At 39.5% G+C, this 25,395-nt stretch overlaps 1 protein-coding gene across 3 annotated transcripts in view; it reads left to right on the forward strand.

Moving 5' to 3' along the window:
* LRFN2 (leucine rich repeat and fibronectin type III domain containing 2) overlaps window positions 1-25,395 on the forward strand; it is a 157,549-nt gene that overhangs the window by 65,865 nt on the left and 66,289 nt on the right. For 2 of the 3 annotated variants that reach the window (XM_064648450.1, XM_064648451.1), the window contains one exon: window positions 12,510-12,738. The exons of the other annotated variant lie outside the window; for it this stretch is intronic. The gene's annotated coding sequence lies outside the window, so the exon portion shown is untranslated. The remainder of the gene's footprint in view (window positions 1-12,509; window positions 12,739-25,395) is intronic. 3 annotated transcript variants of the gene reach the window in all.

The following is a 25,395-nucleotide window of genomic DNA, read 5'->3' on the forward strand; positions in this document are numbered from 1 at the left end:
AGCACTTTTTAACTAGGCACTGAGATAATAGGAAGACATGGCTAAAAGCCAAGTGGATACTACCTTTTCCCTTTTCTGCCAAATCCCTCCACAGAGCAAGCTGTATTCTATTTCTCTCAAGGCAAGTTCCACAATTCATTTGGGTTTAAAACTCCCTAGTCACACATGGGGTTTTGTTGGGTTTTTTTGTTGGCTTGGTTTTTTTTCTTTTGGTTTTGGGGAGGGGGTGTGTGTGTGTGTTTATTTGGTTTGGAGAGTTTTTTGTTGGTTGTGGGTTTGTTTATTTTTTTTTTGGGGGGGTGGGTTGGGGCGTTGAGACGCTATGTTTATATCCCCAGGCAGCTGCCACACTGTGTTGTGTGCTAGAAGTCCTGGAGTCTGCTTCCTGGTGGCATGAAATGAGGCAAGAAGACACAGGTGTTCACCCTGCAGACTGTATGGCTTCATTCTTCTACATTCCTACAATTGATCGGTTTCCCCCTTTTTTCCTCTTTTTTTCTTTTTTTCCTTTTTCTTTCTTTCTTTTTTTTTATTTTTAATTCCCTTGCAAACGTTTCCTTCTCAAGATATATTTACATTTTATTCATGACTCTGTCAGGATTAATTTCAGTGCTTCACGCTGCCTGTGACTCCTCATGTATAATGAATGAAGCAGCAGCTGCTGCAGCTGACAGCCTGGGCATTCCAAGGGCACATACACACCAGCATCACTGGCAACTTTTTACCAGGAAGGATCTTAATACTCCTACTGTCTCAAATGCACTTCTAGCCAGGGCATGCTTCAGGAAGAATTGTGGCAGCTCTAGCAGAAGGCACTTTTCAAATTACTTTCTTGCTGTTTAACTATGTGCATTGATAACAGCAAAGACTTTGGCTCCATCACTGTCTTAAAGCTGAATGTCTGGACTTGATTACTTTGGTGAAATCCTGTGGAATTACTTAGCCATCTCATTACTGTAAGAAACTAATCCTGGATCTGGAGTGGCATACAGACACAGCCTCTGTTTTTCCTTTTTCATCACACAGAATAACTTCTTTATATCATAACTCTTCAGAGGACAAGGATGCTTTTGCACTGAATACGCTCTCAGGGTGTCAGAACAATTCCTGGCTCTGACACTGATTTCTTGAGTAGCCTTGGCATTTTGCTTCCTCTTAGTGTTACATGCTCTTTGCATTCAAAATAATATTGGCTAATATTTCTGTTTCCCTCCTAGTATTTTGCCTATTTAGATTAGCAGCTTCTTTAGAGGAATGTATTAGATGTTTGGATGGACCCTAACACTCTGACAGCTTGATCTTGGAAATTTTTCGGTTGAGCCATAATAAGAGCAATTATAGTAATAAACCAATGTTTTCTGGATTCCTAATTGAATTGCTACCTCAGTCATCTGCAGCACTCATTTAGAGTCAAGCTAAATGAGAACTGTAGAAGTTTTTCCAACAGTTAGTGTTTTGTCTCTTTTATAAATGCTGTAAAAATCAAGTTTGAGGTAATTTGGAAAAAGGTATTTCAGATTAATCTTTAAAAACCAGCATTTCTAGATGATCAAGTCTGCTTATGTTTCAATATTTCTAATGATGACTTTTTTAATTTTAACTCTATAAATACTCCTAACATTCTGGTTTCTTTGCAATTTTGGGGTTATAAAGCAACTTACAGCATACAAGATTTTCATCTCAGAATTGAACTCTATTTTCAAACCATGTCAGGCAAAACCTCAGATGGCATAATTCTCTTCCATCTTCACGTCCTCTTGTGAATACAGTTCACAAAGTAGGGACACAGAATCCCTTCCAGTACCATGATTAACTATTAAGTTTCTTCTGGCTAATAAAAGTCATGTCTCTTTAGAAAAAAAATCAATGTTGAGACTTATAAGAGGGCATCATTAAAATTTCTTCCAAAATACCGTGTAAATATTGCAGTCTTAGAGAATAATTAAATATCCAATATTCAGAGAAATTGGACAGATTAGTTAGGAGAAAAACTATTTGTCCAAGGAGTAAGGTTTTGTGCAGACTAATTTTAACTCTGTCAATTTGATAAATGATAATTTTTCACATCTGAGGAAAATGACGCCCATATTGTGCAGATGATTTGCCATAGTCACTGGAAAAATCCTGATCAGTACTTGGAGGGATTCTTAACCTGCAGCAATGCATACAGTCCAACACACTTGGCTGGCATCAACAACCTGAAGTAAATAGTGAGGTGCCACACAGCACACAGCACATATCTTAATGGTGGATTTTGCAGAGAAAATGTCTCTGGCCCTTCACTCTGCCCACTGCTGCAGGAGAATGAAGTACCACTATGTTTGAACACGGGATATTTTCCAGCTCATTTGTTCAGTACTTTGGTAAAGCAGCTACATCCAATTACTGTGACTTCCACTATTTCTCCCTTCCCACAGTTCTTCTGTACTTGCATCTCTTTTTTTTCCTTTTCCCTTCTGCTAGCTGAAGACAACACAGGGTAAATTTTCCCTTTCATAAAGCAAATATCTCTCCAGTCAAGAGGTTCAGATTCATTCAGATAAACTGTCACTTATGTAATTCTACTTTACCTGTCTTTTGTACCCATACAAATTTTGTAACCAAGACAGGTCTAAGAGAATTTGTTAAACAGAAGAATTTAGATGCTGGTAACTCAGAAGACACTACTCTTTTCTTTACAAATGCTATTTTTTTTGATCCAGAATGGTAATGATCAGGACACTATGCATATATGATCCCCCATGCACTGAGTTGTTCATCCTTGCCATTATCAACTGCACAGTAATTCCCTTTTGTGACCCTTAACATCCTGGCTGTGGTCCGGACTGTACTGTTAATATATTTAATATGCAAATCCAAAAATATACCCCATTCATCTGGGTACTCTATTCTTTATTGGCTGTCATAATGGTATGTGTTGTTGCTATGCATGGTTAAATGTTGAGGGACTGCTCTGTATTTTTGTGGATGTTGCTATTTTCTGTGATGCATTTTCTGCTATAGAAACATCTAGATTCATGATTCCCAAACTTGTGAAAGCCAAGCCTTTATATCATCCTCAGGAGATAAAGCCAGTCACACATATCCTGACTCCCACAAGACACTGAAAAAAGACTTATTTTCGCATAATCTGCTTCTTGGAGCTTCATATCCCCCAGTGCAAGATACCTTTGTTTTTATTGTTCCTGATATCTGTCAATAACCTACCATTATAGAGAAAGTCATGAGACCCCCAGTAGAGGGGTAAAAATATTCTTAGAAGCTGAGAGGGCACGAGTGTAATGTAATTCTTCAAACTTTGAAGCTCTAACATAGAAAGGTCATTCTGGTGTTGAGTGCCACTGAGAAGAGGACATTCTTTGTCTTCCTTGTCCTACTGCAATTTATTCATATGTATTTATCTCATAATGCCACAGGCTTTATCTTTATCTTTGGCTGTTTGATCCCAGCAGTAAGGAAATCAAATTGCTCATTTTTCTGCCATGAAAAATAATCTAAAGTCTTGGGAATAATCATTATAATATTTAGACAAAATATTTTCTAAATTGTCAAGAGCACAGTGGATGTCTGGACTTTCCTTACAGTACCTACCTGAGCCTGGGGAAATGCATGGCTCAACTCCTGGGGTTGTCTATGCCATTAAGCATTAAGCATTAGTTAGAGTAAGGAGAAGACAAGAAGGCATGCCTGCTGGTCTCAGTTCTGACTCTGCTCCCATTTGCTCAGTTTGCTGTAGTGTTCAATGAAGGGCAGCTTATTCTTTTCTGCCTTTGAAACAGTGACTGCAGAAACTTGCTCACCAGTGCCATGACAATGATTGTCTTAAAATTTAGTTAAAGGGCCTGAGCAAGCCTCACATGTTGTTGGCAGGAAACCAACCAGAATGGCCTTGTGTAGTCTCATAGGTTAAAAAGTTCTTTATTATGCTTAAATTAGCAGTAGGGATATGCTCAGTGGGTTTTCTGGGTCTAAAATCTTGGTTACAAACCAACTGAATGGTCCATGGCACATGGATTGATGATATTTTCTTAGTCCAAGTCACCAAACAATTCACAGAAAAATACCTCATTTTGATTTCACACAGAGAAGAGTCAGAACCAAGAACAGAGACAAACAAAACTCTTCTAGTCCAAAACCTGGTTAGGAGAAGAACCAGACAATAGGAATGCTTCTGTACACTTTACCTGAACTGTGCAAATTGACCAATGCTCTATCAAAAAGCCAAGGTGACATTTGCCTTTGGCAAATGATATAATCATTTCAAGGTTTATCTTGCAATAATATGTAAATATGAAAAATGCTGTAGCAAGGACTGTTAAGCCCCCCAGATACTTCCAAGTTAGAAATTAATTATCAGGGGCCTTTTGGGAACTGTTTGTCTCCCCATCTGAGTGAGTTTGTTGTTCTCCCTCCTTCACATTAAGGAAAGATGAAATGATGTTCACTGATGAAAGAAAGTGCATCTCGTAGTAGTACTATTTTAAAAGTAACATTTATTTTCAGTTTGCTAGCAATCCCTAATTTAAAATACTTTATCTTAAGCAAATTTGGTTCAGCAATGCTTCGATTATTATAGTTAAGGATTTTAAAAAGTGCAAGAAAAGGTTCCTGGGCATCCAGATCTAATTGTTCATCCTGTCACATTGCTAGAAAGATCCCTGGAGAGGATTTGGCTTGTGCACTCTCCCAGACAATCACTCAGGTGTGCAGGGGTCACAAGATTCTCTCAGTATGTAGCTGAGGAGAATCTACTCTGTTGAAAGGATGAGGGAGCTCAGCATACAGATGTACAACAGTCTGTAGCTGTTCTCCTCAGTGCTAAAGAGGGTACTGGCATAATTAATTTATGAGCATGAGAAGCAAAATCCCTATATGTACACACATAGCTTTCCCCCCCTTTTTTTTTTCCTTTTCTCCAGGGTAGATAAGATTATTGCTGCATACAGGCTTCATCTGCTCTTACAAGATTTTAAATTCAGAATAACAAGACAGAAATCAGTGCAAGTAATCCTGATGGCCCAGTGGCAAAAGAGATCAGAGACACAGGAGGAATTTTCTTTTTTCTTAAAAGAAAAATTCATTTTTCTTAAACTAGATCTTAAGTCCATAATTACTGAGGATTACCTTACCTCTGAAACATCTAAACACCTGACCAATTCCCTCAAATCACCCAGTTTCTGCACAGTGATTTTCTATCCAGACCTTTAGATTCAGTAACAGTTTATCAAGTAAAAGAACACTGCAGGCAATACTTCTGTGGTTAGTATTTGGAGTGCACTTGATTGCATTAATACTTGTACATGATGTGTTACATAAGCAGAAAATGATTAAGACACATTTGTTGAACTGTAAAACTGTTGTTCTTACCAATAATAACAACAGCCACCATTATGCATGCAAAATGCAATCAGTTGCTGTGCTTCAGAGTGTCAGCTGATTGCTTCTGCTGCTGAAGGTATGGAGGGGAGGGTCAGAAAGCAATTCTTTGTCCTTAAGTATTACCCTAATTTAAGGGTTGAAGAAAGGTGTATGCAATGATCAGCTGGTCTTACAGAGAGTGGCAAACACTGCTCAGATCCAGATTAGGTTTGCCTTGATGTTTTGTCTGGGTCATTAGAACCTATAAGGACTCTCTTTTCTCTTTGTGCTTGCTGTGCCATGAAGGATCTTCCAGAAAACTGGAATTGCCTCTGAAAGGCCAGTCTGATGTTATCGCATTCACCATTATCCTCTGTACTCGACCCACGAGCCAATTGCTCACCCATGACATGGTGTGTTTATCCAGCTGTGCACTGGACATTCTGCCCAGAAGGATCCTGTGAGAGATAGTATCAAAAGCTTTACTGAAATCCAAAAAGATTACATCAACTGGCTTCCCTTGATCAGCTAGGTGGGTTACCTTGTCATGAAAGGAAATCAGTTTTGATAAGCAGGACTTTCCTCTCAGGAAGCCGTGCTGGCTGTGACCAATGACTGCATTGTCTTTCAAGTGTTTTTCAATACTTCCTAGAATAATCTTCTCCATAACTTTTCCAGGCACTGAAGTGAGACTGACAGGCCTGTAGTTTCTGGGGTCCTGCTTCTTGCTCTTCCTGAAAACTGGAGCAATGTTAACCAACTTCCAGTCAGCTGGGATCTCTCTGGATTCCCACAACCATTAGAAAATCATCAAGAGAGATTTTGTGATGACATCAGCTAGCTCTTTGAGAATTCTTGGATGAATCCCATCAGGTCCCACATCCTAAGTGTGTAGAGCCCTTTCCAAATCTTCGTTCACGAAGCCTAGCCATGATGATGATGGTGACTCTTCCTATAAGAGTAACCCTTATAATAATATCAGGTAGGTCCACATGCCCATCCTGCTACCCACCTGCTTCTCCAGGACTTGTCCAAGCCAACCACCAAGGCAGGACAGTCAGCATTTTTATTTCTCTGTGGACCATGAAGATAGTCACAGTCCTACTTTCACACACTAGCACCAAGCAAGCTTCTGCAGCCTAACTCCAACTCTGTGCCAGAAAAAGAGGGAGCAGATTAAGGCCAAGCAACTGTCTGTGAGTGATTAGAAGCAAATGGGATTTGGCAAACACCGAGTTGGCAGGAGGCATTAGAGAACAGCGCTTCATCAGTGGGTTCCCCATGGTGCTTTGAAGGGTCATTGTGTGTACTGGTGGGATTCTCATGTTTTCTTGCTTCCTCTGTCCCAGAGGCATTTTGTGGAAGAAGATTATCCTCTGCCACATAATCACTTCACCCCTCCCTCTCCCCACAGCACACCCTTCCTTCACAGGTTTGTTTATCATGCCAAGCCTTGATACAGGGTTTTGCTGTGCTGTTTCTCCTCTGCCCTCCTTTCTCTCCTTACACAAATTTTTGTTGCAGAAGCAGAGCCTCAAGAGATTTTTGATCAGTGAAATACTCAGGGCTTCATGAATTGCTTCTGCATTTAATAGGATGCTATGAAGGAATTGAGTGAATGCTAATGGAGTGCTGGAGGAGGAGGTGCTGCTTCAGGTTTATCCTCACAGACATCTTAGGCACTGACAGGAAAAGTCTATAATTCATTACTGTGATAGAGACACCTTCCTTTACTGAAAAAAATACGTAGATGCTCAGGAAACCATGGAGTCTGGGGTGGTTCAGCATTTTCTGGCCATTTTCTTCACACTGTAACTGATCTAAGCAAATTCCTCTTGCTGCCTAGGCAAGAGTGTTTGTCATATTGGGGCTGTATGGTGCATCTGGAGACCATCAGATCAGACATAAAACCAGGGATTTGAACTCCCCCTAAATTGCTCTATTCCATGCATCTTAGGAGTTAGAAATGTCTAAAGGTATAAACTCAGTCAGAAAAAATATATTAGCATGGGAGCTTGGGTGAAATTTGAGTAATTTGTTTCTGAGTTTTGTTGAATTATTGATGGTTGTGGTTGTTTTTAACATTAGCAGAGATAAAGTTTTCAGTGGAGAGTGAAATAAGGGTCAATGAGAGGAATTAGATGTATGGGAGGAAAAAATAAAAACAACAAACCACATTCAGGCTGTGGAATGGGTATTCATGAGGCTAGAGTAGAAGAGAAGAATGGGACAGCACTAAATGAAGTTTGATTTCAAAAGGCTGAAATAGCTTCAAGAAGGCAACAGGATTTTGCTGCAATGGGGAATGTAGTTCCTCCAGACAGAAATACAGGCCACCATAGAGTCATGTGTATTTCAGTCTGCAAGCGTATCACGCAGGTGTGGTATGGTCCCCATAGCAATCAACTGAAAGGTTTCCATAGCTGTGATGGAGCTCCCCAGATTCCTCCTCGATCCCCTGAAGCCTGGCTTTGCTGACTGAGGCTGTCCTGCATCAGGATGTTGGAGGTGGAGTTGTGCATACCTGACCTGACTGCTACATACATTTGTATTACTGTTCCTCTATGATGAAAGTGAATAAGTTATCCATGGATGTGGGTGTGAATATGCACTTAACTCTGCTAACAAAATTCCAGGGTTTGTCAATCAATGTTTGAGGAGTTTATCTTGTTCATACATTAAACTGTCTGGTGAATTATCTGAGTCCAGCTGCAGATGGCAAACACATTGAGCAAATTCCTAATGAACTGATTACTCAGCTTAGCATTTAAACTGCCACATTTAACATTCTTCAACCCTCATAAACATATTGAACTACTAAAAGGATTATGGCTGCCAGGTTTGCTGTGCCATTCCTATAAATTAACCTAGGAATTTAATCAAAGATATGACCAGAAACAAGAATAACAGGAGAATGTGCTGACATGATAAATATTTAAGTCAGAGAAAAAAAAAAAGTTGTACTGAGAGTTAATTTTCAAGAAGATTTGCTGTAAGCAAATGTAAAGGACGCAGGTGCAATATTTGACAAAAATTCATGTGCAAAGTTATACCCTGTGTCAGGCCATTTTTAGCAATCATTTTCACATTTTCAAATTTCCAAAGTCATCATTGAGGGGAAAACTGGTGGGATATTTGAAATTAACAGTAAAAGTTTCACAGACTTGTGTATTTCAAACCTTACTATTGATGTTTACATCTATAGAAAAAAAAGGATTGATCAATTTCCATCAATTGAAATCTCCTGCACAAACCCAAAATTTATCTACAGTTATAGAGGCAACACCTTCCATGGACTATGTTTTCACAGGAATTGAGGACACACAGTTGTCCCTTTTAGATAATGAGATTTTTCCCATATTGAGTCAGGACAGTCCTGATTTTAAGTGGTTCCAGGACTTGATATGACTCAGGTCTGTACAGAAAATCGGCTCAAACTCTGTTTGCTGGGAGAAAAAAACAAAGTGATTAATCTGTGTTGTGTGCATAAATAGCTGCATAGGTGGGGCACATTTCTACTTCACAGAGTGCTGAGGACCACAAGCTGGCTTATAAGGACCACTGAATAGCCACTAGGAGATGCAGAAGATCAGAAAAGAAAAATAAGCCAAGGCCACTTAGAAGATTGATTGGTTTGCTGATTTATGAAAATAGCTGCATCTCATCAAATTTACAGATGCTTCATGGTGTCTAGGGAGGGGGGCAACATTCACACTATCATCCTCCATTACTCTCCTTTTGCCCTTTAAGACATGAGTTATGGCAATGAAAATTAATTGTTATAGGCATCTCTTAATTTTTGGAACATTTTGCTTTCAGTTTATCCCCTTACAGTTTATATGAATTTGTTGTTTGAGGGCACAGATTCATTGGTTTTAGTTGTAGACAGAAGGTGTCAGCACTTCCAGAAACAGAATCACCAAATGCCATGTTGAATGATCAGAAAATATGAAAACCACCATGAGCACTCACAGAAATCTTTGTCAGGACAGTTGCTGAACAGCACCTAAGAACTCATTGGCACAGGCATAACTTGGACACGGGCATCCAGAACATTATTTACCTCTTCAAAACTAGGCAAGCACACAGAGTCTTTCTGATGCTTGTGCTCTTTCACAGAAGGTTACCGGGAAAGATATGTAACTCACAGTGCTGTTGTCCACCAAATTAGAAGCTCTTCTGTAAGAAGACTTCATCATGGCAAATCCCATTTATATCCCATGATAAAGTGGTTTTCCTGTTAGCAACTGGTACAATGAAGAGATTTTTTTTTCAATGAAGAGATTGTTTCTTCTTCATTGCTTTTGCCATCCCACCTCCCCTTCTAGTGTTCTTGTCTCCATATTACATGTATATTTTTGTGAGCAAAAGGCGGGATGCTCTTTGGACATTAAAACTCTAAAAAGCATTCACAAGACCTAGTGAACTGAATCTTAGCCTAGGCACAAAATTTCTTTGTGAAAGGTTTTATTTGTGAAAGAGTTAATATGAATTAAATACTAATTTCTCTGTTCGTGTCCGTTAGAACTTATTTGAAACTTAATGAAGATTAGAGAGTTAACAGATGCTTCACTGGTATTTATTGTACCTGTTCCTTTCAATCCATAATGTGTAAATTGTGGAAAATAAATGGAAATTAATCAAAGTTATAAATATGGGTCTGCAAAAGAAGTTGTTTTGGTTGATAAAATGGGCCCTGTGCCTGCCAGACATTGATCATGAACTCCCTGCTTTGTGTGGCATTCTTGTCAGAAGATAACTATAATCAGGGAACTGCATGAAGTTTATCAGGTGGTTGCATGAACTGGCTAAATGACTAGTTATAGATGTTACTGGCTCTGCTCCTGAGCCATTTCCTCTGGAAAGCTCCTTCCTGCAAAGTATGATTATTTCTTATTTCTACAGTGTTATACACACCATTAATCTTCCTTTTCATCCTAGTTATTGCTGTCACCACTTTTCATAGCCAGAAGGGGCTTAGAACTGCCAAACAAGAAAACTCCTGTTCCGTAATCTACTGACAATACAACATATCTGCTTCCAGCAGGGAAGCTTCAGAGGCTGTGATCCCTTATGGACATCAACTGAGGAAGAAAATTAAGAGTAAAAAATTCCCTCCTAACTCATCAGATAGGAAGGTGTAGAAGAAACAAAAATTCCTACAGATATAAGTAGCCACTGTCTGTAGTGGAAGTAGTTCCTTGCATATTGAGTTGCTGGGTACATTTTTAACCTTGCCTCATGGATTCAGAGATTTATTTGAAGTTTCCAAGAGATGTCAAGAATTGGTCAAAAAGTTGTGAGAGCCTGGGGTGGGTGGCAGAAGGTGGAAACTTTCACCCAGCCTCTAACTATACTTTTAATTTCTCCAAATACTCCCAACAGAGAGAGAAGATTCATTAATATGGCATGACTGAAAAGCAATAATCCGGGAGGCAAAAATAGTAGTATCATGCTGTATGGTGTAAAATGTTGGCTAAAAGTAGGTAGTGTAGAGACTAATGTAAAGTACTCTAAGACTGGCCACAAAATACAGCTGTTGAAGGAAGCAGAAAATGAGATGCATCTTGTTTGATACAATTCAGAAAAGTGTACAGGGGTCAAAAGTCACAGCCAGTCCCATCAAAGAGAAGCTGTCAACGTGATCTGAAGCAGAAAGTAGCATTTCAGTGTATTTAAACTGAAAGGGATTTTCTCTACTCTCGCCATAAATTATTTCACTGTCCAATGTGCATATGTGTGTGTTGATCCAGTTTCTGAAATGTGTATTGTCTTCCAGGGGTTTATGTGCATCTGTGGTTACTGAGAGTGGCTGCTGCTGACTAATTTAGGCAGTTTGATTAGATGCAATGCACTCCAAGAGGTTCCCAAGGTTTCAGTAGAGAAGACATAAGCGCAAAATCAACATCTTAGTAGCTGTTACATTGATCCATGTTTTCTTGAAGAAACAATGCAATTTAACCTTGCTGGCTGTTTGCTTATCACAAAAAACTGCAACATGACAGCAACAGTATTCCTGTGATTAATTTCTGTAATTATATTTTAAGTGTTTTTCTTCTCTTCCTTTATTTTTTTTTGCTTTTCTATGTGTGCACCATCTCCCTCCCATCAGAGAGCACAGCTGATGACAGCTCAGTGATACCTTACCAATGTACTAGGAAGCGTCACAGTTGTCAAGGCAAAATGTATTTTTCCATGTGCTTGGTCTAAAACCACTCTGTACTGTATAAATTTCCTATGCTTAATACACCTACCTCTTGTCAAAAGCTAGCAAAAGGTAGAAATATGCTTGCTCTCTACAAAAGGGAATGTTTTGCTTGAATGAATGCTAATCAAATGATTAAATTCAGGCCAAGTTTCTCTTCAATGCTTCAGTAGAGTGTTATGGCCCAGTTACAGGGGATTACTAATCAACAGGTTTTGGATGAAAATCAAGCAACTGAAGACCTCTTTTGACTAATGATCATTAGGCATTATATTGCTAATTATGACCAATGGGATTGTATACTTAGAAATCCCTTCCATACTAAAGAATGCCACATATATTTTTTTGGCAATTTAATGCAGACAGGCAAACTAAGACCTGGAAAACTTCCATGTGTTCCTGAAAAACAAGTTTTGCTTTTAATCTAGACAAGAGCTTAGTTAGGTAGTGATACACATACTGACACATCAAAGGATTTAGGATGGTCTTGTCACTCCGTACAGAGAAATGCCCTACAAAGATGGTGAGACTAACTCTGGCCTGGGAACAATGCAATTGGGCTATCACAGTGTTTTATTTGGCCAAATAATCTTATAAACCCAGGTGCATTAGCCTATGCAAAACACTATGTTACCCTTGTCCTTGAGCCTGAGCTTGACTGTTTCTGAATGACATTGCAGCATCACATCCATAAACATAGCTGAAGGGCTTAAAAGACCCTGTAGGGCCAACAGACACTCTTTTTGAAAGCCACTTATTGAAATTACGTTCATCATCTTAACTTTAAAAAAATTTAAAGGTCTAAAAATACTTGATTAAAAAGGCAAATGGACCGTGTATGCTTTATAAACACCATGTCAGCCAATCCAAGTAGTAAAATTCCCAAACAAGTCATATGGGACAAGGCCTGTGATATTTTACTGAATCTCAGTCCCTCCTTTCACAGGACTGTCTGTGGACCTCTCCCAGCACTAACAGCAGTCAGCATGGACTTGGTGTGACCTTGGTGACAGAAGACTAGAAAATGAGAAAAATCTCAGTTTCTTTCCTGGAAATGGAGAGAGCGATTGAGAAATTATTTGTGTTTCTTCCTATACATGTATTATGAGGTATCAACTGCCACTCAGGTATTCATGTTCAGAATAAACTAATAGAGCTCCTTCTTCAGCTTTCAGGTAAGCTGTGGCACTCCTTGCCACTGGGCTATTAAATACAAACCACATCTTTTGCCTCAGAAAGTTCATAGTTTACAAAGTCTTGGGTCTTCTGAGAATATTCTAGAGAAATATTGATAAATGCTTGCTCTGTTCCTCCCTAAACGTTTTGACCACTATAAGATACTGAAAATGGATGAGGTGGTTCTTTCATCTGGACCTTTCATCTAAAGCAGGATACAAGGTCTAGCTCTCATATGTCCATTAGCTCCTGTGATATTCAGTTTGCCATTTGGCATAGAACTGTTCAGATAAAATCTTAGGCTGCCCAAAACAGTCAGTTTTTAAAATGATCTCCTGTCATTATTGTTTTCTGATATAGGTGATGCAAACTATGCTGCTGGTGTTATGAAAAAGTTTTTTATTCATGTTCTTTTCTCTAGGGTAAAATACTAGTTTAGAGTGTTAGACTAGGAGATTGTAAAGCTAGGTATTACTTTCAGATATGTTACTGGTTTCTTACACAGCTCCAAGAAATATACTTCTCTGTGCTTTTTCATCTGTAAAATGCTGTTGATGGCAGAGCTCTGTGAAACTATTTGACCATATTAAAATGGAAAGCACTGTTTGATAGCTTAGAGCTTGTTATTATCACTGTGCAGAATTCAGGCCCAGCAAAATCAAAGCATCATGTCAAAGCATCATGCCTGCTGTCCTCACTTATATAACTTCATAAACTCTGGAGCATTTTCTTCTGATGGAATCAAGTTAGGAAAGATGAACCTTCTGTATCTCTTTGGCATTCTGGATCAAAACACCAACTGGTACAGCTGGAAATCACAGCAAGGCTTGTTGATTTTGTTCCTGTTGTATATTATCATAATTCAATTATTGTCACCCAGGGTCTATAAGCCAATGAAGTCAACCACAAAATCACAGAATTGTTGGGGTTGGAAGGCACCTCTGGAGATCATCTAGTCCAACCCCTCTGCCAAGGCAGGATCACCTGGAGCAGGTTACACAGGAATGCATCCAGGTAGGTTTTGAATGTCTCCAGAGAAGGAAACTCCATGACCTACCTGGGCAACCTGTTCCAGTGCTCTGCCACCCGCAATGCAAATAAATTCTTCTTCGTGTTGAGGTGGAACTTCTTATGTTTTAGTTTATGTCCATTGTTCCTTGTCCTGTCACTGGACAGCACTGAAGAGTCTGGCACCATCCTCTTGGCACCCACCTTTGAGATATTTATATGCATTAAGGAGATCCCCTCTGTGTTCTCTTCTCTAGACTAAACAGGCCCAGCTCCTGCAATCTCTCCTCACAAGAGAGATGCTTCAGACTGCTCATCATCTTTGTGGCCCTCTCCAGTAGCTCCTTGTCTTTCTTGTACTGAGGAGCCAAGAACCAAATACAGTAATCCATATGGGGCCTCACTAGGGCTGAGTAGAGGTGCAAGATCACCTTCTTCAACCCCTTGGCCACACTCTTCCTGATGCACCTCAGGATACCATTGGCCTTCCTGGTTGCAAGGGCACGCTGCCAGATCATAGTCAACTTGTCATCCACCAAGACAGGTCCTTTTCAGCAGAATTGCTCTCTAGTAGGTCAGCCCTAAACCTAAAATGGTACATGGGGTTATTCTTCCCCAGGTGCATGACCCTGCACCTGCCCTTGTTGAACCTCCTCAGGTTTCTCTCTGACCAGCTCTCCAGCCTATTAAGGTCCCACTGCATACAGCCTTCAGGTGTATAAGCCACTCCCCCCTGGTTTATATCATCAGCAAACTTGCTGAGGATACACTCTATCCCTTCATCCAGGTCACTGATAAACAAGTTGAATAAGACTGGACCCAGTATTGATCCCTGGGGAACACCACTGACAACAGGCCTCCAACTGGATTCTGCTCCATTAATCACAACCCTCTGAGCTCTGCTATTCATCCAGTTCTTCATCCACCTCATTGTCCATTCATCTAACCTGCATTTCCTGAGCTTGCCTATGAGGACCTTATGGGAGACAGTCTCAAATGCTTTGCCAAAGTCGAGGTAGACAACATCCACTGTGTGTAATGAGCCTTTTTGTCCCTCCAACAAATATTAGGGTGGTTGAAGTTCCCCAGGAGAAAAAGGGCTTGTGACCACAAGGCTATTTCCAGCTGCCTATAGAAAGCCTCATCAACTTCCTCCTCCTGATCAGGTGGCCTTTAATAAACACCCACAAGAGTTTCATCCATACTAGCCAATAAGTTCTCAACTTTTTTGTCTGTCTCACATAAAGAGCAACTCCACCACCTTACCTCCCTTACCTGTCCTTTCTAAAAAGTACACAGTCATCCATAACAATGTTCCAGTCATGTGAGCTTTCACACTTCTAATTCTTCTTGTTTATTCCTCATGCTGTGTGGCATTTGTTCACAGGCACTTCAGAGTGGTAATTAAGCACTCAGGTTTCCTAGAAGGGGCATAAGAGGATTCACCATAACCATAAACAGCCTCAATGTTGGTAGCCCTATGATTCTCAAGTTGAGAGGCAGCTAAGGAATGTCTGTCGGTGCACTTGTTGGTCTGGCTTACTTTCCAGGGGGAAACAAGGGCAACAGCATTGCCACTTTTGACCCTACCCCTTGAGGCCAAATCAAAACAACCAGCCAAAAAGGGAAAGCTGATCTTCACCTCTGTACCTGCCTGGCAGCCTGACTTCCTCTGCCCATACAGGCAACACTGCAGCTGCAAGTCCCCAAGGCTTTCCTTCCTCTCACTCACTGCAAGGAGTTGTCTCTTGTATTTTCTGTGACTTCCAGGCATCTCTGCTCCATTCTTTCCATAGAAATAGTTTCTATTTGTAGTGTCACTACGCTATTGGGCCAATGAGGCTATTTAATGAGCAGATAATCTTGTTCCTTCATAAGGAAAAATTGCTCAGCATTACAGTTTATCCACAAAGCAAACAGATTGTCAAATAAAATAGCATATTATGCCCTAAATAATTAAATAACCACAGAGATATTTGTCATTCTGCTATTCAGCAGACTGGTGTCAGCTGAGAAAGCAGATATCTTATTGCAAATGATGTTGGCTTCTCTTTCAAAGTGCAGTTATAGAAGGAAAGCAATTGTCAAAATGACAAAGTGGGGTTCCATATTTTTTCTCTCTGTGACTTCCTAAGCAAATTTGTTTCATTTATACAGTTACACAGTGATTTTTCTAACTACCAGCACTGCTACCTCAGACTTAGAAAATTACACCAGGATTCCTCTGTTTCTCTTGTGCCACTACCAGAGAAGGTAGCTCAATCAACATTTAGCTGACAGATTTGTTGATGAACAAAGCAGAATAGGATTTTGCTCTCTTCTCATAACAATAGTGGCTAGTATAGCTGAGCATATTGCTTTTTTTTTTTTTTTTGGTCGTCTCTGTGCCAGCAGCAGTGGAAGATAGGAGTGGTAGAAGGAATATGGTGCTTCTTCCATAATAATGCACAGTATTGCTTCAATGAATAAAAAGCAAGTTTTCAGCTGAAATGGCAGATATATTTATTTGGCTCATTGCACAGTAAATAGATAAACTGGACAACTGTGCATGTTTGGAATTTAATGCAAGAAGATGCTGTTCCAAATACACTGTTGAGTATTTAAATATTAATAATGCTTAAAAAGTATCTGTGTTACTCATGTAGATTTCAAAAGATCCCAAAGCTATATTTGTGTGTGTTTATATTCTTCTCTGCTCCTGGCAGATTTTCCTTCTCAACCTTTCATATCTTTCATTTACAGTAACCGGTTTCAATTCAATCCCTGTTTAGATTTGTTGCCTCGAAAGTCAACATAACCAGAAACACCTGCTGTGTCCCATTGGAAAGAGGGACTGTGAGGCTGTGATATACCCAGCATGTGTTTTTTCATTTGTGTCAAGTTGTGAGCTATATGACCCTAAAACTGCACACCACACCCCCCAATAGTAGACACTCTAGCAAAAGTAATATTTAGAGGTGTACAAAATCCGTAAGTACCGACTTTCTATCACTCCCAGAACTGTGGACATAACTGAATCAACTTATGGCTTCACAGGCATAAGAGATACAAAAAATTGTAGTAATAAAGATTTTATTACTCTAAAGTATTTCTAAAATAACCTTCTCCCCTCTCTCTTAAAAGGGAAGTAAATGGAATACATGATAGTGTGGCAAGAGTGTTTTATAGGCATGCTTGAGTAAGGCAGCCATTTGAAAGTCATGCCAATAAAAGGTCAGCTCCTGCTGCCATTATTCATTTGCACAGGCTTAACAACTGCGATACGATGATATACTTGAGCAATTTGAGCAGGATTCAGTACAAAATATTAATTTCAGGACTGTTTATTGGAAATTAGAAATTTTTATCTATGATATAAATAATATTTTGGGCTATAAAAAAATGAATTGACATTTTAACATCTTATTCTCATTGCTAAAATAATGGCCACCTTACAGGCTACTTGTTTACTTTTGCCCTTCTGTCTGCTGTGTCTGAAACTGGACCACTCTGCTTTACTTTGGATATTCAATCAATATCACTTTCCTGTTTTCAGTTCAATTATGGGTGCTTCAAAGTCAGAGTAGTTACTTTCATCAGCTTCTTTTCATGGCTTTGTTTGCTCTTCATCTTGAAATTGAAACATTTTCCAATAAACTTCAGCCATAGGACATCTGTTTCAAACAAACCTTTCCCTCAGGGCCTTATCTGTCCTTCTTAAAAAGCACATTGTTGGCCTCTGGTTCATCTCTCTGCTGCAATCACCAGCACTGTAAGTATTAGAGGAGAGCACATTGTACATCTCCAACTCTGAGGCTGCTGGAAGTGATTTGGTCCCCACAGTGGCTAAACCATCCCTGGAAACCCAGAAACACCAACATGAGATGATCTCAGCCACATGTGTTCTCATCATCAGCTTGTCTTGGAGCATTTTCTACTTAGTGCCTAATCCTGGGGACTCAGAGACCACAGAGCTGACACAGGTTTTTCCAAAGAATCTCTGCTGTGCACGGAACTCCCTGATAATAACGGCACAGCTGCACTACCATGGTGGAAAAGGGATTTCAGGCAGCTGAGGAACAGGCTCATTGGGCTGCTTCTCTGTGCTTCATTCACCCAGTGAGAAACTGGTTTGTGACTAGGTCTCAGAACTGCTATTACTATCAGACAGAAATTCTGATAGTAATGATAGTTGATGCTTAGAAATTCCTGTATCCAAGCACTTCCAACAAATTTAAGGCTGACATTCCTCAATTAGTATGCATGAATGCTTAAATGAAGAATTCCATCATTGGTTTTCCTGTCTCATTCTTCTTAATCCATTGAACTCCTGCCATGACACCATTTCCTGTTATCAGACACTTGTCAGTCATAAGCAATCAGGCAGATACTTCACAATTAGCAGGGAGAAAATACACAATCTCTTTGTGTACCAGATGTTTAAAGCCAGGAGCAGAATAAGCCAGAAAAATGCTCCACCCTTGTAGTGCTGCAAGTCAGTGTCCTGTAGCATGGCTTGTTTTCTTGGCTATGCTTTCTAATTTTTAGTAATAGCTCAAGAAGAGTGAGGGCTAGCTAGTGCTGTATTTGGCTGTCTTTACACAGAACTTAGATTATTCTCTCTCTTCAGTTTGCTTACAGGGGTTTGGTGCTGAGGTGCTTCAAAACTGGCTTGTTATAAAAAAAAGAAAATAATATCAGAGAGATTTTTCATTCACAAGAAAAAAAATCACTAGTGTAAGGAAGAAAACTACTAGAAGCATCAGCATGGGCAATTAACCCTTTTCAAACCAATTGTTGGACAGAGTATTTGCTGTACTTTATCAAGCTGACACCTGGGACTTTCTTTTGAGTAATTTTGCATCTGCAGAGGTGGGTAACTGAGATTAGAATAAGTGTCTGGTCTGTGTAATTAAATCTGTACTACTTATCAGCAGTACTGAGAGCTCTCATTTGCCTCTGAAGGTCTGTTGCCTGTGCTCTGGTTTACATGCAGAGAGCAAGCCAATGCTTCAGAGTTTTCAATCTACTTACCCAGATCAAAAGAGGGATGGGAGGAGAGAGAATGGTCCAGAGCAGCCAATGAACACACTGGGCAGATGAATAGCAAAGAGGAGGGGGCCAGATCTCATGACAGTTACGCAGATCTCACATTAGAGCGTGACACATTTTGTCATTTGGTGGTATCCACCACTGTGTCATATTTTCCACAATGAAATTCCAAACCATTAAGAACTTGGGAGTGTGTGTCAATTTACCAAGATGAAGTAACTGGGAGAACTGCTATGGAAGAGCAGCATATTAGCTGCCCCTCTTAGGTCTTCCTAGGATAAAATACAGCCCATTTTCAGACATCTGGAACTGCTGCATCTTAAGTTAAAAAACCTGAAATCTTATTGAATCTCAACTAGATGATATCTGTGCCTGTTTTGGAGAGTCCCCATTGCCCTAAAAAAATTATTATTTTTTTTAATTTTGGGAATTTGGAAAGAGTGAAAGGGTGAATGGGATTAAAATATTCACAGTTTGTTACAGAAACTGTATGTCCTGGACAGTAGTAATTAACATCTTGTGATTTGTGTGTTAAATTAGACATTATTGTGTTATTGTTTTCCTTGAGGTTGAGATGCATTATTTTTGTCCCCCCAGATATGAAATGCTTTGCCTTGATATTCAACTTTTTTATTTTCCCCTGATCTCTTTTGTAAACTTTTTTTTTTAATAATCTAGCATACTTAAAGACAAAAGAGAAAAAAAGCTCGCCATGCATGTGTTGACAGGTCGTTGCTCGTTTAAATGATTGCAATCAATAGTGCAAAACTGTTTCTCAGAGCCTGAGTGAGGAAGCATCATTGTTTGAGAGGAAACCTGAAGTGAAACAGTTCATGTGCAAAGGAGTGTGCGCTGTAGTGTATCCCAAAACATACAACAAGCTTTAAACATATTAAGAAATGCTACAGCCAGATTAAACAATGATAGGGAACTCTTTGTGTTCTTTTCGCTTTGCACAATGTTGCAAAAGTTTTAGCATCTTCGCATCCTGAACATGATTCTGATCTAAATTCCTTTGGAAGAACAATGACAGAGATTGTTGCTAAGTGGCATGGGTGAGGTATTATTTAGTGTCCTCTAGAGCCAAAGCTGAACTTTAGAGGGGACCAGTGGGCTCCAAGGAATTCTTTATTGAGAAATTAGTTTAATATGTCAGCTATCAACTCCTAAGGTGAGTGCACAGTGTCATGTAGCTACCTCACACAATTACTGAGGAAAAAAGAAGGGCGGAGAACATGGTAGATGGGTCCATTACATCTCTGCCACCTATTTATATAATCAATGCCCAGAGATGTTCTGGATCTCTCTGGAATATCCAGCCTATAGCACTCTGCTGTACTGCACATCCGCTAGCAGCTAAGCAAAACCAACCTGAGCCCTGTTTACTGAAGCACCCTCACAGGGGCTACTGGTGTAAAGATACACTCAGTTTTGATTAGTAGCCTGGGGAGTTGAGTGGTGCTGTGGGAATACCATATACAAAGCACAAGACAGGAGGCAGAGGTCAGTGGAAGAGGAAAATTAGGGAATATTAACAGCTTTAGAAAAGGCTCCCACCTGAATTCTCAGTCTTTATGGAATGGGATCTTTCTAATCCAAATTCATTGGAGCATAACACTATTCATAGTAGTGAAAAATTATACTGCCAAGGACTATTGAGTATTTCTTTACTAATAATAGATATTTTCACATAAGGTAATAAAACATAATCATTGAACTCAGCTTAAAAATTGTTACAGTGACAATGAAGGTGGTCATATTCACTCGTTTTGAGATAGAGTATTTCTTCTTTTGTGTGTGTATTGTTTTGGTAAATGCTGCTGGTTAGATGGTACAGCTAGAAACCTGGCTGTAAGTATTTCGGAAAAGCATAAGTTTTCATCTTTTTGTGGGAGGAATATGCAGTAAACAAGATTCAGTACAACAGGAGACATTTGAGAGAAATATTATATATGACTGACAAGCATTTGCTCATGACTAGTAGTGCAGAGGGGTATTGATATCAGGTGTGAACCAGTGTAGCTGTTTTTATGTTCTTATTGGCTGTGGTAGAACGAAGAAGCTTCCTTCCCCCACCCCAGAGCACCTCTTAGTTGTAACACCCAAATTAAATTTAAAAACTATTTTTGCCATTTGGCACAAAATATGTTTATTACCTCGTGTTTCTCGATTATCTCCCATCATCTCTGCACACTGCAATAGGGTGTATCTGAAACCAGTGTACCAGGCTATGCTCTTGGGCATTTTGAAATCCCATGAAAATACTTTTCACAGGAGATGTTGAGATTTTTAAAGAGCTTAGCTGTAAAAACCCAATGCAAATGATTCATATAGTTGATGGTAAAAGCTGAGAGAAAAATACTTGTTTGTGTAAAGCCAGAAACTTTCCACTGAGGGAAAGCTACTATGACTTCAGCATTTTTCTTCTGTGTCCCTTGGCACATCCTACCAGGGATTGACATTTTTCTTGACAGGTTTCAATGCTTTTAGCAAACACCAATCAGATAAAAATTATGTTGTCACTTAAGGTGGGTATGACAGAAAATCATTGTTCTTTTATTTTTAGGGTAAACCAATGAAGGAGGAATTAAATTATTTCCCTAAGGTCAAGGGACAAGGCAGGAGAGAATGAAAGAATACATATTAGAATTTACTTCTGAAACAGCTCCTAGTGTTTTGAATGTGTTTTCTGAATACCCAAATGCAAATGGTACAGGAGATCAGGAGATCTATGGAGTGGGTTTCTCTTTTTCTCTCCTCGCATGTGATTGGTGACTTCTGGAACCTCAGAAATATGACTGCCAACCTTTTCCCAGTGTTTCCACCAGGGTTTTCAGCTGTGATGAACCAGCTGAAATGTTCTGTTGATGGGACATTTTATCAAAACATGTCCCAAAGGCTTTGGGCAAGTCTGTTTGCAATGTGCTGTAGTCATGAGGCTCAGTCCCCACACTCAAGAGAGAATGAAAGTGCTCTCTGGAAGAGTTTGAAAAAGCATCTCCTCCACCTCCTATTAGAAACATGTTAACAAGGATTGACGATATCCATATAGATCAAATTCAGAGTCAGTAACTGCAAGTGGGTGGTTCCTGTGGGCTGTCTTGAAGAACAGTAAGAAGCTTTTTTCCAGATGGCATGCTGAGCAAACTGCCGCTCACAGCTTTATGGCTGGTGAGTTTGGAATTTTATGTTGTATTGAAGTTATGACTGAATAGGAAACAGAAAGCAGCATGAATGGGCAGACAAGTGATGCTGGTGTGCCTTCAGGGAGGAGTAACAGCACTGCAGGTCAGATTTCACCATTTATGATATGACACTAAAGAAAGATAATTGAGTTATGAAGCTAGAAATCATCAGCTCTTTTGCTTCTTGAAGAGAATTTTGGTGCTGCTAAAAGTAGCAGATTGGCAGCCCTTGAGTCTGGAGTCTTTTTGTTTATCAAAGGGCAGGTACTGCATGAACAGCAGCAATACGTTCTTGCTCTCCCTGAAAACTTCTAGGGAAACGAGATTGCTTACTTACAGTCTTTTTCAGTTTCTTTATTTACTATTGAGTCTGTCTTCAGGGTAGTCAATTTTAGCGGTTGAACCCAGGCCTGCTTCAAAGCCCAATGCATGGATGAACAACTCTTGGTTGGTATAAAAGAGATTTGTCTAGAGCTCTACGAATGATGATGAAAATCGTTCAACTTATGTCCTGTGAACTGCCAAACATCCGTGTGACAGCATCACCACCCACTTGTGATTGCTGTCTCCTGAAAGACCCATCCCTGCTACCAGGTCTACCAGAATGGTTCCTTCTTTTGACTATAAATGATCACATCACATGCCTTCTAATCTCGCTCCAATGATTGCAACTTGTAAGATGTCTACACACCACTAAGTAACAGGAATAGACTCTACTAAACGAGTAACGCTAACATAATGCTCATTCCTGAAAGTCTTGACCTTTCTGGAAATGCAGATAATAGCTGCCGGCTTCTAAGTGCCTTAAGCATGTTCTTTGCCTTCAGCTATTTCTCCAGATATATGTGGGACACCCAGGGCATAGAAGAGTAGCCATCAAGCCCAGAAATGTTGTCTTTCTCAAGAGAAATAAGAAAGTAATAAAAGACATAGGTATATATGACTTTACTTGACACTGATTTTCAAACTTTGTTTAACCCAATGGTTCTCAGAGAAAGGTGAGAAATGTATTCAAAATAACTCACATTCTGCCTTTCCAGACTAAATAATTATTTGCTATATACTTTTCTTAACCTAGACCTTTTGCATTTGTTGACTGCTTTTGACTTGAAAAAAGTCAAAAGCACTTCCAAATTCGAATGAAGGCAGCATCTCAGAGAAAAAACAGTCAGTCCGGCCAACTTTATTGTTCCTAGAGATCAACATGCCACACAACTGCTGTAAGCTGATTGCTGCAGTTTCACCCATGCTGCAAGACAAGCACCACAAAGCCTCAACCATACTGATTTTTTACTCACATGGGCTGAGTTATCTGTTGAAGATGCCTGTTTGCTCTCTGCCTATAAGGATGCTTGACATTCTAAGCTTAGCTTAGGCAACTACAGACATTACTTTCAGGCAAGTAAAATTAGATGGCATTCTGGAGCCCTCGCACGGGAAAGACATGGACCTGTAGGAACAGGTCCAAAGGAGGACCACGAAAATAGTAAGAAGGATGGAGCAACTCTCCTATGAAGACCGACTGAGAGAGTTGAAGCTGTTCGGCTTGGAGAAGAGAAGGCTTTAGGGAGATCTTAGAGCACCTTCCAGTACCTAAAAAGAGATACAAGAGAACTGGAGAGGGAGTTATACTTAAAGAGGGCTTATGAGAAAGATTGGGACAAACTTTTTAACATGGCCTGTTGTGATAGGACAAGGATTAATGATTTTAAACTAAAAGAGGGTAGATTTAGTCTAGATATAAGGAAGAATTTTTTTGCAATGAGTATGGTAAAACACTGAAACAGTTTACCCAGAGAGATGGTAGAGGCTGCTTCCCTGGAAACATTCAAAGTCAGGTTGAATGGAGCTCTGAGCAACCTGTTCTAGCTGAAGATATCATTGGTCATTGTAGGGGAATTGGACTAGGTGGCCTTTAAAAGTTCATTTCAACCCAAACCATTCAAGATTCTATGACATCAATTCTATCACCAGTGCACAATATAATCATTAACATTTGTAATAACAACATATAGAGGCAATATTCACCTTCCTTGGCTGAAGTTGAGGTAGGTTATACAAAAGATTTGCTTCCTCTAAGCTATTCTAGCTCAAATGACAGAAGGAGACTTCTGTTTCATGGGGGGTAAATCTCACATCATAGTCAGGGAACAGAAAAAGTGTACTTAAAAACTAAACTGAATGGGTTGATTGATAGAGATCACTTAACTTTCTGTAGTACATTCCTTTCTAAGCTGCCAGGAAAAAAAAAGTTTTATTCTTTGGTTAGCTTGCTGGATTTTTTTACTTTAAAAAACCTCTTAAATTTATACAAAGTTAAGAGCTTGTACTAAAATTTAAAGGGTTGTTCTGATGCATTAAAACCATGCAGGTAGTGTTCCTTTCTTTTTGGCTGGCCCTTCCTGCTTGAGTTAGGGGTCTTAGACCTTCTATACCCTACTGAAAGTGAATGTTTAGGTATTCGGAGAAATTGAAGTTTAAAGGAGTCCCTAGAATTTCAAGTGGCATTTTCTAACATAAAAAGTCATAGAAACCATTGGGTCAGAATATAAACTAAAAATCCAAGGAAGGCCGAACATAAACTGAAAGAGCAAAACTAAAGAATCAGAGTTTACACACTTCTGAAAAAGCCTTCTATTGTCAAATGTCAAAGCTCGTCTGGTTTTCCCATCAGCTTAGTCCTAATAATAGAAATAACTTTGAAAAAAATCATAGCAGAACTCTTACTACACAGATTTTTAGGGATTTAAGAAAGGTTTAATACTTAATCATCTTGGTTATGTGTGAGTATGAACACAACACATGCTCTGTGAGATCTCTTATGTTCTAAATCTATTTCAGCAGCTGGGCACTGGAACCACAGAAGTAAAAGCTGAAAAATTTGTTACCAGTAAATCATCTTCTCCACATGTTATTATGGCAGGACCTTTTCCAAATAGTCAGTGAAAACCTATTTTTCCTTTGTATGTATAACAGATTTCTTGCCTTTTCCTGAGAATATTACCAGAATTCATAGTTTCATTTTAGAGTTTGAATGAAATTTCTTACTTGACTTATTTCCCCCCCTGCTTTATTGGATCTCTAATTGCAAGTTCTCTTACCCTTAATCTTCAAGTCCATGTAGACAGCTGTCATACTCCTTTTTGCATTGATGGATTTAGAGCAGACATTAAGTCTTTTAGGTTGTTTTGCTTTACTTGGTAGGATCACTTGTAAGGGGCTTATGGGCTAACTCTTGGAAATAAAAATTGGAACAGGTTATCCATCCCTCCAAACATTCAAGGTCAGGTTGAATGGGGCTCTGAGAAACCTGGTCTAGTGGAAGATGTCCCTGCTTATTGCAGGGACCTTTTAGGTCCCTTCCAAATTAAACCATTCTATGATTCTATTATTCTAAGTCTTATCTTGGTTTAGAGACAATACTGTGAGATA

Source organism: Pseudopipra pipra, chromosome 3 (assembly GCF_036250125.1).
Source record: "Pseudopipra pipra isolate bDixPip1 chromosome 3, bDixPip1.hap1, whole genome shotgun sequence".
NCBI classification, from domain to species: domain Eukaryota; kingdom Metazoa; phylum Chordata; class Aves; order Passeriformes; family Pipridae; genus Pseudopipra; species Pseudopipra pipra.